The sequence below is a fragment of the Micromys minutus genome, assembly GCF_963924665.1.
Source record: "Micromys minutus genome assembly, chromosome: 10".
Classification (NCBI taxonomy): domain Eukaryota; kingdom Metazoa; phylum Chordata; class Mammalia; order Rodentia; family Muridae; genus Micromys; species Micromys minutus.
In genome coordinates this window covers 22660090-22678637 of record NC_137979.1, presented here as the reverse complement: position 1 = coordinate 22678637, position 18548 = coordinate 22660090, and the positions used below count along the sequence as shown (strand labels likewise).

General features: G+C 44.5%; 1 pseudogene across 1 annotated transcript in view; it reads left to right on the top strand.

The window, feature by feature from the left end:
- LOC308425156 (NACHT, LRR and PYD domains-containing protein 1 allele 2-like) overlaps nucleotides 1-18548 on the top strand; it is a 39764-nt pseudogene that overhangs the window by 12166 nt on the left and 9050 nt on the right. Inside the window, exons 2-9 of the transcript in view lie at nucleotides 762-1946; nucleotides 2187-2336; nucleotides 6479-6649; nucleotides 7383-7553; nucleotides 9826-9915; nucleotides 10205-10257; nucleotides 13144-13234; nucleotides 14868-15091. The product of the transcript in view is annotated as an NACHT, LRR and PYD domains-containing protein 1 allele 2-like (transcript). The remainder of the gene's footprint in view (nucleotides 1-761; nucleotides 1947-2186; nucleotides 2337-6478; nucleotides 6650-7382; nucleotides 7554-9825; nucleotides 9916-10204; nucleotides 10258-13143; nucleotides 13235-14867; nucleotides 15092-18548) is intronic.

Here is an 18548-nt window from a genome sequence, read left to right as displayed (position 1 = left end):
GTTTGTATCTTTGTCTATTTGATGTAATCTTGTTGTGTAGAGGGTTTTGGATTGAGAGTTGAATATATAAACCTGTGTAAAAAGCTATCAGGCTGTAGAGTGGTGTTTGTGTGAGATTTTGAGGTACATAAATACCCCGGGACAGAGGCAGAGAACAGGCGGTAGAAAACCGCCAAGGAAAGGGAGTTGCGGGGACAGGTTGGGCCGTGGTGATGGCTCAGACCGGGCGCCAGAGGAGCGCGGGGCTCCGAACTAAAACCGGGCTTGAGGAGTGAGGCCTCAGGGCCGGTAAAAAGATAAACATTTTTTTTATGTTTTAATATTTACTGCAACAGGTAGTGCACCATCCTGTTAGGCAAGAATCTACTAAAAGGTTTACGGCTATCAGCCTAAGAATTAGTTTTAAAATGTTTGTTTTCTGAGTAAGAGCAGGCCAGCGCATTTTGAGTCATGTGGTGCCTCAGTTTGGGAACCTTACAAAGGCAGCCTTTGAGGATTTGTGGATTGAGAGTTTAATATATAAACCTGTGTAAAAAGCTATCAGGCTGTAGAGTTGTGCTTGTGTGGGACTTTGAGGTGCAGAAATACCCCAGGACAGAGGTAAAAATAAATATACAAATGTGTATATAAAAAAAGGAAAGAAATGAGGAATGTAGGTTGGAAGGTAGAAGGGAAGGAAAAAATAAAGAAGAAAAGGAAAGATTGAATGAACAGAAAACCTTAATATGAACATTTCTGCTTAATCTTTCTCTTTTATTCAGGGACCATTCCAGAAATACATGAAAAGCAAGAAGAGACTATTTGCTCCACACAGTCCTTGAAAGAAAAGTATGTGTTCCAAAATGTCACAAAGCTACTACTCCTACAAAAATTTTGCCTACGAGGCTCAAAGAACTTAATCAAGAAAAGCTGCCATCCAGGTGTAGCAGAAGAAGTAGGACATATGATTGAGATCCAAGACTTATTTGACCCAAGCTAAGATACTCAGAAGGAGTTGCCATTAGTCATAATAGAGGGGGCTGCTGGGATTGCGAAGTCAACACTGGCCAGGCAGCTGAGGAGAGCCTGGAAGGAAGGTCAGCTCTACAGGGATCGCTTCCAGCATGTCTTCTTCAGCTGCAGAGAGCTGGCCCAGTGCAAGCAACTGAGTCTGGATGAGCTCATAGCACAAGGCCAGGATGAGCCCACAGTTCTCTTCATCCTGGACGGCATAGATGAACCAGCATGGGTCTTAGAGGAGCAGAATCCAGAGCTCTGTCTGCACTGGAGTCAAGCACAGCCTGTGCACACACTGCTGGGCAGTTTACTAGGGAAATCCATCCTTCCTGAGGCTTCCTTCCTGCTCACAGCTCGGACCATAGTTCTATACAAGCTCATTCCTTCCTTGGGGCACCCACATCTGGTGGAAGTCCTGGGGTTCTCTGAGTTTGAACTATTTCTACAAATGAAGGAGATGCAATTATAGCTTTTAGTTTTGTTAAATCAAACCTAGAGCTTCTAACACTGTGGTGAGTTTCCTTGGGTGTGCTGGTTGGTCTGCACTTGCCTGAAAAAGCAGATGGAGCAGGGTGAAGTACTCTCACTGACCTCACAGACCACCACAGCCCTCTGCCTGAAATACCTTTCCCTGACAATCCCAGGTCAGCACCTGAGGACCCAACTCAGAGCCCTTTGCTCACTGGCTGCTGAAGGGATCTGCCAAAGAAGGACCCTGTTCAGTGAAAGCGACTTCTCTAAGCAAGGGTTAGCAGAGGATGCCATTGCCCATTTCCTGAAGATTGGTGTCCTTAAAAAGCAGCCCAGCTCTCTGAGCTACAGCTTTGTCTACTTGTGTCTCCAGGACTTCTTTGCAGCGATGTCCTACATCTTGGAGTATAGTGAGGAAAGACATGGCAATAAGAAAAATAACAGAATTTTGGAAACTCTTCTACAAGTGTATGGAAGATGTACCCTGTGTGAGGTACCCATTGTGTGCTTTCTATTTGTTCTTTGCAATAAATGGGAAATGAGAGAAATGGAAAAGCTCTTTGCCTATAAGGTGCCTTGGAAAACAAAATTAAAGCTGCCACAGCGCATCATAAGGAGCCTACCCTATTAACTGCATCATCTGAGTTTGCACCACTGTCTGTATGAGAACCAGGAAGTGGAGATCCTGACACAGGTGATGCATGATTTTCCCTTAACAGTGTTCCAGACAAGCATGAATCGTCTGGTGATACAGACAGACATGGACTTCATGGTGGTCACTTTCTGCACTAAGTCCTGCTATTATGTGAGGAGTCTCCGGCTGAGTAGGAAAATACAACAGGGAAGCTGACGGCCCCCTGGATGGTTCTGTGAGTATCTAAACACGACCCACTCTCCAGATTCTCTGTGAATCCCAGGAGCCTGCATGTTCTGAGCACCAGCAGCACTCTTAGCTGGCTATAGGGTAATGGGGTACAGATCATCAGTAACATCTAACTGCTGAATGAACCACCTTTCTCTGTTTTCTTTGGTGTGCTTGATCATGGAAATGGGGCTATGAACTTGTCTTTCCTTATGCCTCGGTAAGGAACATCCAGCTTCTCTGATTCAAATCCTCTTTACCCTTCACAGGGTTCCAACAGCTACAGTTACTGATTCTCCCTCTTAAATGCTTTCTCTCTGAGAAACAGCTTATTCTTTCAGGCACCATTCCCTATCCCCATGATGGTAACCTTGGCCTTAATATCTTTCCCCCTGTTTTCACTGCCCAAGTGATATCTGTATGTGTCAATGAAAGCAGCTTGGCCCTGGCACTTACCTGAAAGGCTTCCTAACGTTTTGCCAGTCCCAGTAGCAATATACACTTCCAGGGTTTGCTAACACTGTGCAGTACCGCTTAGTATCAGTACGTGTTTCATTCATTCCCTCTACATGATTCATTTCATAAATATTTTATACAAGGGTCTACCAATCAATCACAAGAAGAGGAGAAATACGATTGCTGTCCAAGGATCACAAAAACTGGGAGAGAAGACAGCCAACTACTCTGATTACATAGAGAGTGACTCTTGCCACAATCAGGCACATACCAGGTATCAGGGAAGAGAGTGTTTACTTAAGTGGAAAGATTCTCGGTCTAGTAATGTTTTATTTTAGTCTTCTATTTTTACATGTTGAAACTTTGTTTCCTAATAATCTGAGCTGTATCAGCTGGTAATCTTCTCATCCTTCAATCGCTATTATTCTTGGGTTTATTCTTTTCATAGCATCCCAGATTTCTTGGATATTTTGTGTCAAAAAAATTTCAGATATAACATTTCTGTTATCTGTAGCGATTTCTTCTATAGTATCTTCTACACCTGAGATTCTCTTTTTCTATTTCTTGTATTTGATGATTCTTGCATCTGTAGCTTCTGTTCTCTTAGCTAGGTTTTCCATCTCCAGAATTGCCTCAGTTTGTGTTGTCTTTATTGGTTCTATTTCCATTTTCAGGTCCTGAAGAGTTTTTTTCATTTTTTTTTTGCCTGTTTGATTGTATTTTCCTGTATTTTTAAGAGCTTTATAAATTCCTCTTTATAGGCCTCTGTCATCTTCCTAAGAGTGGATTAAAGTAATGTTCTTATACTTCAATTGTGTTAAGGTGTCCAGGACTTGCTGTAGTAGAACAGATGGGCTCTGTTGGTGACATATTTCTCTGACTTTTGTTGATTTTGTTCTTAAACTGGCCTTTAGCCCTCTGGTTTGTCATAGGCTTAGGTGCTGATTTCTGAGTTTATCTTTACTAGATGGGTGTTTTATATTATTTCTTCCCTTGGTTTCTGTTTCCTCACTGTCTTCTGGCCTGAGTGTTCTAGAGTTCTGGTGACTAGCATGGATTCAGATCCAATAGGGTGACTCCCCAGGAGTTTTTGTGCCCTGTATGGCCTCTGGGGTTTTATGTGCTAACCTTGCCTCTGGGGTACCTAATACCAGTGTGGCCTGGGCTCCTTTAGTGTCACAGTGGCCCATGGGAAAAAAGACAGAGTTGTGAGCGAGAAAAATGGAGTCTGGGATAGAGTGCAGTTTTCAGGTGTTGGGAGTGTTTTAAGGAGGCTTGACAGACAAGGGCTTGAAATGGGGTCTGGCCTGGTGATATTATGCCTGGCAGTGTCTAGGAGTGCAGTCAGAGTTGTGGGTCTGAAAATGGAATACAGATGACAGGGTGAGGTTTAACACTGTTGGGTGTCGTTTAGAAGGATTTGGCTGACAGGGCATTTGGAGAGGTGGGGGGTGATGGGTTTTATCTGACTGGACCTGAGGCCTGCAGGCATCTGGATATGCAGGCAGAAGAGTGGACCAGAAAATGAGGCACCAGGACAGAATCAAGGCTTTGAAATCTAAAAGCCTGTCCTCAGTGACATACTTTCTGCCACAAAGACCACACTTTCTAAGCCTCCCCTAAGAGAATCATGACTTAAACAAGCCATTCAAATGTACATGACTCTTGCTGACATCTCTCAAAACACCACATCTAGCAAGCACATGACCCTAGCTTTGTTCCACAGCAAAAAGGGAAAATTGTGTATACCCTTTAATCTTTTCTCTCTATACTTTTCTATGGGAAAACTGAGTCACATTTTATGTTACCTTATATTCAAATTAGTTTTCTTAAGGAATCAAGGCTGCCTTCTGGAACTCAATGTCTAGTACAGTACTGTACTCGATAGTCTTATGAAATACCTACAAAGAATAACTTGGCGAATTGGATCGTCTTCCTATTCTTGGCCATTTTAGGCTGTTTCTAATATCTACAGTTATAAAAAGTCTTAAAGCGCTTGAGACAGATGTTGTGAGTAGCAATCTTATATGGAGCTTCAGAAGAGTTCTGAAAACGTACAAAGCCAGAGGCCAGATGAGGAAAGAGGAAGCAGAAACCCCAGCTTGCTTGAAAAGCAACACTGCCTTTGGGACTCTGAGGACAACCCCATTAGAAAGGGAAAGGCTTCAGCTGCTAGTGAGAAAATAAAACTGAAAGAAAAAGTCAACCAGACAAGGCAGGGAGATAAACAAGAAGCCACTGAATGCAAGGAAAACAGTGCCAAGGCAGAACTGGCCAACGCCAAGAGCAAGGGGGAAAAGACAGCTCAGGAAATTGAAGAATCAAAGATTGCAGGGTGAGCAATTTCTCTGAGTGTGGCTCATAATGGCACTTCATGGTTTTTAAATAGTTCAGTCTGAATTTCCATGTTCCTTCAGTGTAAAGAGTGACAGTGTATCAAAACTGTCATCCTCTGTGGACTGGGGGAGGGGTTCAGAGAGTAAGAGCGCTGGCTGCTCATTCAGATGTGAAGCCACTCCTAGCACCCACACCAGATGGCTAACACCACCTTTAACTCAGTCCCAGATAATCCCAGGCCCAGCTTCCAGCCTCTGCTGGCTCCTGCTGTGCATATTGGGCACAGACAAGCAGGCATAAACATCAGACACATAAAGTAAAAGGAAATTGATAAATCTTTTTAAAAACATCATTCTTTCAAGTTTAGTATTTGGTTTCTCTAAAACGTCTTTGGTGTTGTAAAATTGGGGATGGGGAAAGAATTCTTTTCTTTCTTTTTTTTTTAAATCAAAGTTGCCTACTTTCAATCTGTGTTTGGGGAGGTGCGTGGTTTTTTTTTTTTTTTTTTTTTTAGGTTGTTTTGTTTTGTTTTGTTCTGTTTTATTTGTAGTGCTTGGGGATCCAATGTTGCTTAGACCAGGCACAGAGCTGCTCCCAGCCTCTTGGTGGTCATAGCTTAGTCTAGCCTAGAGTTCACCAGTCTGGTAAACTTTGTTTCTGGCATTAAAGAGTAAAGGAAGTGCACTAACATTGATCCTTCTCCCTCTCCCCTTCCCTCTTCCTCCCTTTCTCCATCCCCGGTGTGTGTGTGTGTGTGTGTGTGTGTGTGTGTGTGTGTGTGTGTGTGTGTATGTGTGTCCTTTCTCCTTTCCCACTGATCTTCTTAGGATACAAGGACCACACGACTAGACACAGCTGTAGTATAGTGTGTGGTCATGTTTACTGTACAATGACAGACTCATACCCATCATTCCCAGCCGCCTCTCCTGAGTTCTCTTCCTATACACCTTTCCAGCTTGCCTTCATGACTTGAGTAATATGTTCCAAAAGAAGCAAAGCAGGTGTGTTCACATCAAAGGGAAGAAGGTCCCGCTTTGTGTCAGGCCATGAGCTAAGCACTGTAGGTTACAAAGAAAACATGTAAGCCATGTGTTCACACCCTTGGGACACTGAGTCAGAAACAGACACACAAAATGAGCACACAGCATGCTTTTCTAAAGGACATGGATGAGGAACCACCCAGAGGAGAGGATCCATAGGTTGGAGCAAAGGAACATGTAGAAGGCTAGTGAATTCTGGGGGTGGAATACTGGTGCCTGGGGTTCAAGCAGATAGAAACCCAATCTGCTACGTAGGGCTGTACACAGACAATATACACACAAGTCACACCCCTCGGCTACCTCTCTGTCCCCTCAGATACAGGTGGACCCCAATAACTGATGCCAGCTGGAAGATTTTCTTCTGCAGCCTTACATTTGCCAGCAGCCTGGAGGAACTGGACCTAAGTGGAAATCCACTGAGCTACTCTGCAGTACACAGTCTTTGTGAGGCCCTGACACCCCTTGTCTGCTAACTAAAGTCCTTGTGGTGAGTCTGGACTGAGTTCTCCTCTGAAGCAGGAGAGATGAGAGGAGACAGAAGGAAAAGGATGTCTATTTATCAAATGTTCACTGAACTCCCATTACCACACCTATCACACATGCCAGACTTGTTAGAATAAACAGATGGGATTCTGTTCTTGGGGACCACGACAGACTGCATTCATCAAGGAATCCAACTAAAGACATTGTAGCTAAAGACAGCAATGGCCTCATGAGGGCTTCAGTGCAGCACACTTCCTGAGGACATGGCTAAAGCAGAACTGAATAAAGAGGCCATGGGAAGCCTGAGGGGACAAAGCTCCAGGTCTGAGGAATGACATCTCCTCATGTCTTAGTTCCCTATGCCCTCATAATCAGACTGCTACTCTGTTTCTCTGGACTTTATCTTGATTAAGATTTCACTTAATAAATGAGATCGTGCCCTATTCTACATCTGATGAATTTCATGTCACATGACTCTGGAAATATAGCAGTGAGTTATCCTGGGTCTATGGAGCTCTGCCATGACCAATGGCAGGAGAGCATTGGCCCTGACCTACATCCATTGCTCCTGCAGCTCAGCTGTGGAGAGCTTGGAATTATCTCCCTAGACCAGAAAAGGCACACAGAGAGCTAACCACTGGCAGCTCAGCATACCAAGGCTCAAAAAGGGAGACCTGAGATAAGTTCTCAATAGCATTGAGCACTAGAGAAGCTGACGGTGAGCATCTCCCATGCAGGCTTGTTGAATGTGGCCTCACATCCAGATGTTGCTCACTCCTGGCCTCAGTGCTCAGTGCCTGCTTCAGTCTGACTGAGCTAGACCTGCGGCTGAATGACCTGAATGATGATGGTGTGAGCCTGTTGTGTAAGGGCCTCCGGAATCCTGCCTGCAACCTCAACATCCTGCGGTAATCAACCCCTTCAATCCCTTCTGGAAATACTGAGGGGAAGGGACATAAGTGAGTTCCCAGATGACAAAACAGAAAACAAGGGGAAAAGATAATTCATAGTCAGCCTGGCTCTTGACCAGCTATGCCACTTACACCCTGTGATTGGAAAATTCACTGGGTTCTGGAAAACTCAGTTTCCTTATGGAATGTGGTACCAATTTCATGAACATGTAATGTATGTTACATAGTACATATGAAATGCCATACCATGTGCACAGATAAAAACAAAGTACTAGGTCAGTAGGTGGGCATGATGGACTCACATGCATGGCTGTATATAGTAAGGAATTTCCAGGTTTGCTTTACTCTAGGAGAGTGTCTACATCATTTATTCATTCATTAATTCATGTATGCATACATTCGTATTAGGGTCTCTGTGTGATGAGCATTGGCGCAGGCCCTAGGAAAATAAGCACTTGGCTCTGTCCTCAGTTATGTGGAAAGAGACAGACATTGATCAGCCATCAGCCTGTTACTCTGTATTGATAAACAGCTGAAAGCTGTTCAGTGAACAATATTACGAGATTGTGATTCTGTGAGAGGAATAATTTTACTGAATGGCCCAGGAGGACCCTCTGAGGCACGAAGGAGAAATGGGCCTTCATCAGCCAACATTAGGCCAACAGCCAAGGCAAAAGCAGAGTTGAGAAAGGCTCTGGAAAAGATGGGGGCTGGGATCATAGACAGTCACAGGCATTGTCTATAGAAGCCTAACAGAGTCTTCAGTACCTAGAGCTGTACCATTCCACCAGCCTAGAGTTCCAAACTGCAGCACTGGAGATGTGTCCTTCTCCACACAGCCCCCTTCATGCTGTGTCTAAGCTGCTCCCTCTCCAGTCCCCATACCTCTCCAGCACCAGTACACAGGCTGTTTCTAGAGGACACTTCCCAGAGGTTGTTGGCCAGTATCTTTCATGAGCTCAGAGATATATCTAGATCTTGCTGGTTCTTTTAGCCAACAGGAAAAGCCAGGCAAGCCTATGCCCTGGGACTTCACTCTATCTGGCCTTCTGCTACAACTTTCAAACCTAAAGGAGCAGTTGGGCAGCAAAGCCCAATTTATTTCCTCCCCTATGGTAGCTCAAACAGGCCCAGATGCTTGGCACATTTTCAGTCAGGAATGTTCCTCACACATTGAAGAGCATGGCCCAGACTGGCCTCTGCTGCAGGCCTGCCTTCCAGACAACTAGTTACATGTGAATTATTAGCTGACTCCTTCTCTGCTCTCAAGGGCGCCATCACCAAGAGAGCACCTCAGGAAGCAGAATGTTGTCATTGCACAGCCTCTGAGGAGGAAGAGCCTTTCCCTGTCTGTGCCTCACAGCAGGCAGAGTGGGTGTAATGTGTCCATACATAGGAACTGAGGCTCTGGAACCCAGAGAAGTCAGGCACTGCTCTAACACCATCAACAGCCCTGCAACTCGAGGGCCATAAGAATAGACCTGAGGCCCTTGGTAGCGACTTCTGTGTAAGGACAAGTTTTCCTTCCTTAGCACTACAGGAATGGAGAGGGAGGTGAGAATAAAATCAAGGCTCTATCTATCAAGGAGAATGTCCATGAAACCTGGCATCCCAGGACTATGTACTCACCCTAAAGAGCTGCCCAGAATCCCTCGGAGGATATGGACATGACCTCCACTGGGAATGCTAATGGCTACAGAGGTGCCCTTTGCTGACTGTCTCCTTTCTAGGACAGTCTGTTTCCAATGACTGGACTGTGTAGATAAGGTATAAAGGGCCAGGTCCTCATTTCTTCTCTGAAATACTCCAAAGGCCCTTTTCTTATGTTCAGATCCCCATGGACACTGACCAAGTCCCACCAAGACTGCCTTATAGACACATCTCCTTCCTCTCAGCCTGCTGTGCTCTCTCTCTCTCTCCTTCTCTCCCTCCCTCCCTCCCTCCCTCCTCCCATCCTAATTTTTTTAATGATTACTCATTAATTATATATAAGAACACTATATCTGTCTTCAGACATACCATAAAGGAGCATCAGATCTCATTACAGATGGTTGTGAGCCACCATGTGGTTGCTGGGATTTGAACTCAGGACCTCTGGAAGAACAGTCAGTGCTCTTAATCACTGAACCATCTCTCCAGTCCCCAGTTCTGATTTTTTATCAAAGACTGAATGAGCCTCCTCATTGACTCCATCCACAGACAACAGACTCTGACTCCTCAAGATCCTTTAGTGGATTCCAGAGGAAACATCCCTTTCTTGTGTTTTCAGGCTGGACCAGGCCTCTCTCAGTGACCAGGTGATTAAAGAGCTCATGGCCTTGGAGGCAGAGAAGCCACAGATGTTCATCTCTAGCACATGGTAAGGGGGCATGATAGGGGGAAAAAGAATTCCCTCTGAGCAACCCTGGGCCAAGGAGGCTGGTTTGAATCTGAGAAGTAGGAAAAGTTTCCTTAAGTGAGAAACATACTAACAGCCTGGAAGAAACCAGGAAACCACAGTGACTGAAGTAAGAAGGGTTCTGTATGTAGAGAGGTAGTATGATTTTTTTAAAGAAAAATAGAATCATATAGCAGGCCTACTTAAAGATCTTCTATCAGGAAAAAAAAATTATGAAAGGGTGAGTTAGTGGAGAGTCCTCTGGGAACAGCAAGTGTGATGAAGGTAGCCACCAAATAAAGCCAGGCCTCTGGAACAATGAGAGTAAAACTACAGTGGAAAAGACATAGAAAAATGCTTAGAAAACAAAATATGCTATGTGTATCACTGTTTCAACTCTAGTGCTCAGACAGACTCATACACAAAAGAGAATATGTATGCTCCACCACATACACATACATACACCAACATGCATGCATATGTACACTGCTATAGAATATGTACCCCCAGGGACTGTGCTGAAGCCTGATTTTTGGCACATTTCAGTTCATGACCATGAATTCCATCTCTTCTCAAGTCCCTAGCTTTCTGTGCCTCACATGAAATGGAGGGGCCTCTAGACGTAGAAGGGTCTTCCATTCATTGAAAAAACAGAAGCACTGTGTATCAAGCACTTATTTGGCATCTGAAGACACATTCATGAAAAAGACAGATGTGGCCCAACATTTATTACCTCAGTCCAGCTAGGAGGAAAAACTTGCTCCCACACTATCCACAAAATTATATCCAGGGATTCTGTGAGTGCAATGGTGGTCTGTCTGTCCTCATCAAAATCTGAGGTCAGCTGCAGTGACCTCTCAAAGGTGGGAAATCTGGGAAGAACCAAGAAGAAGAAAAGGCCAGGCATAGAGTATAAAAGAGCTTCTTGGATGGAGAGGAAACACGTGGAGACCTCCAGCTTCGTTTTACCATTACCCTAAAGATCCATAGAAAAGCAGGTTCTAAGACTCCACTCCATCTCTGATGACTTAGACTTTCAGGTAGGGCAGCTTCCTTCAGTGAGATCTCTCATTTAGCAGGCTCCCAAGGTAACATTTGAACATGGAATTTAAGAGTCACTGGTCTAGAGGTCAGTGGGCAGGAAAGAGTGATCTAGGGGTCCATGAAGGGGACAGAGACAGCAGCAAGAATAGTGGACCATGCCAAGAAACTGCTGTTTTTACCCAGAGGCAATAAGAGGCAGTCCATGGGCTCAGTCACGAAGTGGTATATTCTCCTCCCATGTTTTATGATCAGATACTCTTCAGAAAATGTGCTGGAAGGGACCACGTCAGGAGAAGGAATACCTGTCAGAGGATGCAGGCAGTGGCTCAGGACACTGCTCACTTCATCCCAGGACTAGGATGCAGGCTTTGTGAGTGTCAAGCAAAGAAGAGAAAGGAGGGGATATTTAGAAGGTATTGTCTGGGTGACTAGAGTTTGGAGTGAGTAACTATTTGTTTTCTGCAGCTATAATACAATGTCTGACACTGGCACCACATACAAAGAACAGAGATTCTTTCTTGCAGTTTTGGATATAAGGAAGAGCAAGGGCCCATTGGACTCAGCATCTAGAGAAGTTCTTCTTGAGCTTCCATCTCATTTCACAACAGGGAATGTTGAGAGCAAGAAGTTAAGCTAAGCAACCTGGTCAGGACACTGGAATCTACCTCTGTGATGATGGTACTGATCCCTTTGTGAAGGCAGAGCCCTCGTGATCTCATTAGGGCTGACCTTCATCCTATGAGCGCTGTGGCATTGCATTCGGGATTAACATTCTAATGTGTGAACACTGGGGACCACGTTCATATAAAGCAAAGGAGAGGTTGAGATTCTCCTGGTTCTGGCACTGTGGATGCCCAAGAGGATGGGGGCCTTCAAACAGTTGTGTCTCAGAGAAGTAGCATGGCACAGAGGTCAAATGAAGATGAGTTGGATTTTATGTGGGGATAACAGATTCACATCCTGACACCTGAAAGAATGTCTGTGTGTAGGATGCCACACAGGATGGTCCCCACTTAGCACACAGATGGAGAAGATAGCCTGACCTCATCCAAGCAGCATAAACAACAGTCGGGTATGTGAAGGGATCAGACCCACAGCATGTGACTATAGGTTGCAAGAGCCTCTGTAGGAAGAAGTCATCTCTTCTTTTCTCTTTTGATTTTTTTTTTTAGATTTTATACACAAGTACTGTGCTGCTGTCATTTCTGCCACTCCATCTCCTCCTGTGTTCCATCCACCAACTCTCAAATTCCCGATTTCCTCTTTAATATTACTGTTGTTGGATTGAATAACCTATGTGGTAAACTTTGCCTGCGGAAGACCGATGTTACCTCAATCCTCACAGCTGTCAAGTCCCTATAGCTCTTCATTTTAGAGTGGGGAACATGAGAGTTCCCTCATCCACATTAACATGTCAACTAGTGCTGTCATTGGGCAGATTTCGTTGAAGCAGTGATATTAGTGAGGTTTTACAGGTGCAAGTTCCCTGTCCCATAGAGAAAACATTATCTGTAATAAATGTCCTGGAAGTGATCATAATTTTATCCCCCTGTCTCCGACATAGAACAACACAAACTCAACATATACAAGAGCCCCACGCCTTATAAGACTTTATATACCTAGAACCCAGAGAGAGCATTACTTCCTTCTCTCCCAGCCTTTGAGGCTACTAATGCACCTCTCTCAAGTCTGTGGCTTGCATCGGGCTCTGTACCATGGATCCATATCTCATTCTGATCCACTATGGCCTAGGACTCACCTCTCCCTCACTGTTCATCTATCTTTTGAGTTCTGTTCTGTTCTCACCATACCCACTTGAGACATGCTAGGAAATAAAAAAACACAAAGGCTGGCTCAGGAGAAGTTATGTGGAATGACTGCTAAAAGCACAATGTAAAGAAAAATTAAACAAAATGACACACACATACACAAGCGTGTGTGTATGTAGGTAGCCCAAGGACCAGTGATAGAGACTACTGATGAACTACCTGGTAAGGCCTAGGCTGGTCCACCTAGAAAAGGTTTCAGCCATGATACATTACTGGGGAAGGCAGGAGAGATGAGGCTGGACAACACAGAGTGACCACTGCCTGGCCTCTTCTACAGGAGTGGTGCTCATAACTTTACCATTAAAGACCTTTCATCTATTCTCTCCTGACTCTCCAGGACCCAAACTCTGGGGAACTGATGATGACTTCTGGGGCCCTACAAGACCTGTACTTACTGAGGTGGTTGACATAAAAAGGAACTTGTACTGGTGAGTGAGCTCTGGCTGGCAAAGGCTGGCTTTCCCCAGTTTACTTTCCATAAGCGATACCCACAGATAGAAAGCCCTCCAGTCTCTGCTGTGACTTTTCCTTCCTCCTTCAATGCAGGAAGTTAGGCCAGGACTACAATAAGAATTTAGGGCTGTTATAAAAATAGGAGTTTTCTTTAAAATGTTTCAAGTATTTACAAAACAGGAGACCACAAGTACTTCCCTGTCCAGTTCCTCAGATCCATCAACCACCTCCAATTTGTTTCAACCACACTCATTCTTTCTTTGTCAACACTGTCACAGTATTGTCAGTTTCTCACAGGAAGAACTGTAAGTAGTGTTCGGCCATCACAGTATTATAAGTCCAAGACACCATATGATTTCACCCACATTAGTTTCACAAGGCATTTCCCATGATTAATATAGGACTTCATCTTCAACAACCAGTACACTACTACCACATCAACTGTGCTGATCTGAGTCCTTCATTTCACCTAAACAGTCTGTGCTCACCTTTGCTTATGATCTGAAATGTGGTCTTACTGGGGATTGTTTTGTACCTGGTGTACATAGCATCCCTTATCTTATTATACTGGGGTTTTCCTGTCCTTAGATTCACCTTAAGTCTCTGTATTCATTGCAGTCCTGCTTCAGTAATAACCATTGTGAGCCAAGAGACCCCCCCTGACCATGTATACAGCATGACCATGTATACAGCAGGCCTGTCCTCCAAGAATTATAGTCTCATGCATAATGAATAACTAAATACACAATGATGGTGTCTTCCATAACCTGTTACCCTCCTGGAACATTGTTACAGTCAGTCTCAGCTAAAGCAACTTGCCACTTGGGCTCAGTGATTAAGAGCACTGGTTGCTCTTCCAGAGGTCCTGAGTTCAATTCCCAGCAACCGCACGGCGGCTCACACCATCTGTAATGGGATCCGATTCCTCTTCTGGTGTGTCTGAAGACAGCTACAGTGTACGCATATAAAATAAATAATTTTTTAAAGAGAAAAGAGGGATTTAAAAATAAAAGGAAAAAGAAACTGTCACTTTTCGTTTCCTCTCATAGAAACTGGCACTTGTCTACCCAACAGTTGCCAACAGAAAGCACTGAGAGAACAACTGAAGATCTTGGTAAAGCCTTGTTTGGGGGCCAACAATTTACCACAGTTGTCATCAGATAGACTCTCATTATTGGGAAATATACACTTTAAGATTATAAACACTAAGAACTGAAAATATACATCATTGATAGGCCCTATGTCTAGTGTGCAAATGCCTAGTTTGATACACAGAACTTAACACACACATGCACACATACCAATCTATTCCTCACACTTATCGTCACAGGAAGAGCTGACTGCTTCCTACATGTGTTACATGTAGGTTTGCATTAGATCACTCAATACTCACAGTTCTCTAAGATGATGCTGTCATTGACCCTATGTACACATGAGGAAACAAAGTTGGGAGGTTAAATGACTCATCAGGGATCCTTATAGACAGCAGAGGAACAAAAGTCAGAGTCAGCTGCCTGATGTCTGCTGTGTCCCGAGCTCTGCACTGGGTCTGCACATATCAGATGAGTAGTACTGATTTGAACTGGTGTCTGCCTCTCACTCTTCCAGAGTTCACTTGCCTATGCCTGGTTCCTACCACTGCCCCAGCACAGGACTTCATTTTGTGGTGAGAAGGGCAGTGACAATCCAGATTGAATTCTGTGCCTGGAGCCAATACCTGGACAATACTCCTATGCAACACAGTCACATGGTGGCTGGACCTCTGTTTGACATCAAAACTGAGCAAGGAGCTGTGGCTGCTGTGTACCTCCCTCATCTTGTGGCTCTCCAAGGTAACCAAGGGAAGCTTAAGGAGAAGAATGGTAATAATGGATGGACGTAACAGGCAATGTAGGAAATGCAGGATGGTGGGTGAAGAAGTGTTTCAAGGTTTCCTTAATGAGGCAGAGTAGTTTACAAAGGTAGACAATGAGGTGTTTGCCATAGCTTCTTGTCTGATATATCGTCTTTGAAGTACATGTCTCCCAGCCTTATGACTTTATGTCTGTATAACCAGAAGAAATCCATAACTAGAGAGTGGTGTCCTCAGTGACAATATTAACTGCTGATTATCAAGTTCTCTTTACAAACTATGTCCCTCAAGGTGTACAGTCTCTGATCAGATGGAATGATATCCTGGAAGTTGGAAGCCCAGAAACCATTCAACTCAGAAGGGAGAAGGTATCCTGAGATACCATTCCAATGGAAGGGCATCCTGAGACATGGGAGCTCAGGAACCACGCAGCTCTGAGAGGAAACATCTTCAGCAGAGGCACTGCAGCTCCCAGGAAAGGAGCTCCCCAACTGAGCTCAGGAGCTCAGGAGCCTCAGCCCTGATCCTTTTCCTTCTCTTCACTTCTCTTCATTGCTCGTTCTCTTCTTGGCTTCTTCCAACCAGAGAATCATACCAGATTAAAAAAATCTTATGAAGGACATTTATTGGAGGGTTCAAGGTCTGCCAGGACAAATCCAGGGATGGCTACCCCCTGCTCCCAGGAGAGGACACCAAGGAAATGGACTGTGGACAGGGCTTCTATGGGATTTCTGAGAGGATGGAGCTTTTAGTGCAGACATTTCCAGATTGAAGATTGATAAAATTTCAAGTCCTGAGCTTGGGGAGCTCAGGGATTTGTGGGATTTCTTGTTCAGGGATTGTGGAATATTATGCTCAGGGATTGGTGGAGATTTGTAGGAAGGAGGCTCACAGATTAGTGGAGTTTCCTGCTCAGGAATTGGTGGCTTTCCTTTTTCACCTCCTTTTCCATGCACTGGGCTCATGGGTTAGAGTGGGAAGTTCTTCCTGGCTGCATACAGCCTTTGCTGAGGCACCATCTCTGAGGGGCTTCTAGGGATGCTAGAGAGGAGGTGCTGCCACTGTGGACAGCTCCTGTGGGACAGCTCCTGCAGTTGAGTTTCACCAAGGCTCTAAGTTACAGCAGGAGAGTTGGTGTAGCTACAGCGGTCAGCTCCTCAGGGCAGCGTGAATCTGAGGTATTGTAGTGTGGTCATTTTAAAAGGAGCTTCCATTTTGAACAGCTCTCATGGAACATTTTACTGCAGCAGCCATAGGCTGAGGCAGGAAGGAGGGGCCTGCCACTACTTTGAGGAGGTTTTTTCAAAATGAATCTAGGAAACTACAAGAAACATTTGCTAGTCCGGATCAACCAACACTGTAAGCCATTACACTCCTACAGGCAAGGAGAAAATTATGTTACCATATTCTATTTGAGAACTAAAGCCACAAAAGATGAGTGTTCTAAGAATAGAGAAGACTCATAAAGTGTTCCAACCACAGTGATCTTCAAAGATTCCTTCAGAAAATGGTCTAATAAATATAAGGTTACTGGGGTCATCACAATAAGTGAGCTGGCTCTACCCCTGACTACCCATAACAGTTGACCCTGGTCAAGAGGGGAGTGGGTGAGCCAGCCCTGAGTATACAGTAGGGGAGAGCTAGTCCTGCCACCCATCTGCAATCAGGTAGCATGGGGCAGCAGCAAAAGAGATTACCTCTGCCCTCTTGCCCCTCACCACCTGAGGCAGTCCAGAAGTCTGACCCCAGGGTCATGAAAGTGGGCCCATTAGCAGCAACCACATCAAGTTGACAAGTGACATTCATCTTCACAGTTCTAATCATGGTCAACTTCATACCCAAGTACATCATTTTAAATCATGACTATCTAATCCCTGTTTAAAATTTCAGCTTCATCTCATCATGAAAATAAAATACAATCTGGTCTCAAAGGTCCCATTAGACCTTGATAACTTCAAAAGTTTAAAAGTCTGCATCTAAATAGAGACTCAAGGCAATGTCTTAACCATGAGCTCCTATGGAAAAACAGTTACATACTTCCAACAGATGGCACAGAATGAACACTGACATTCCAACACGGAAGAATCAGGGAATAACAAAGAATGCTCAGACCACAGCAAGACGAACTCCAACATCAGAAATTCTGCAGCTTCATGTCCAGCCATGGAGCTCACGGTATCATTCACTGGACTCCAAAGGACTGAGATAGCTCCACCTCTCCAGTTCTAAAATGAAGCACACATAGCCTCTTTGTTAGGCCATGTCTCTACTCCTGCCTAAAACCTTATTTAGCAGTTTCTCCAAATTATAAGATTTACATCCCCAAAATCTGTTATCTGTGTATGGGGAATATGTTTTTGTAGTTAGGCTGCCTTGACTGGCCTTAGCAGGAGAGGAAGCACCTCGCCTCACAGAGACTTGAAGGGCCAAGGTGTGGGGAAACCCAGGGAGGTCCCACCCACTCAGAGGAGAAAAGGATGGTGGAAAGATTGTGGGAAGGAGTGACTGGGAGGGGGACACTGATCAAGAATGTAAAGTGAATAGTTAAAATTAATAACAATAAATAGATAAATAAAAATACAAGGTTCTCAGTGAATGATCTAATAAAGAACGCTATTACCACATACACCCTGTGATCCTATCACTCTGAAAGCTGAGGTAGAAGAAATTAGAATTCAGAATTGCTTCTCCACCTTTTGGTGGAGATCTAGTGAATTAGAATTCACCACACTCTGGGGGAAAAAAAGCAGCCACAACAAGAAAACCAGGTTTTGTACAAGAGGCTGCTGAGGGTTTACTTTCTCTCCTGTTTCAAGCAGTGAAGTTGATGAGTAGCAGCAGGCGGTAGGGATGGAGGAGTGATGACAACCTCAAACTCACACACCCCTCCCCACCTGCAGCAGTTGGAAGAACTGGCCCTAAGATCATGAGAGTGGGTGAGCTTGCCCTGCCCTTTACTGGCTGCAGCACTCGGGAGAGCTAGCACTGCACTTTGCCTTGAAATCACAGTAGTGCCAGCCCTAGTCAAGGGGATTGATGAACCATCCCTGAGTACAGGGCAAAGAGTGGAACCGACACCCTTCTGCAGTGAGGTAGCATAGGCAGGTAGTAGGGGAATACTCTCTGCCCTCTTAAACCTCACCAGCAGAGAAGGTCCATAAAGCTGGCCCCAGAGTAATGGGTGCAGGCCCATCAGCAGAGATCAATCACATCAAGTTAAAGTGACATTCATCTTCACAGTTCTAACCGTTGTCAACTTCACACCCAAGCACATCACTTTAACTCATTATTTTTCACTTCCTGCCTCTAAAGTTTCAGTTTCATCTCATCACAAAAAAAAAAATGCAGTCTGGTTTCAAAGGCCCCATTAGACCTTAATAATTCCAAGAGTTTAAAAGCCTGCATCTAAACAGAGACTCAAGGTAATGTCTTAACTA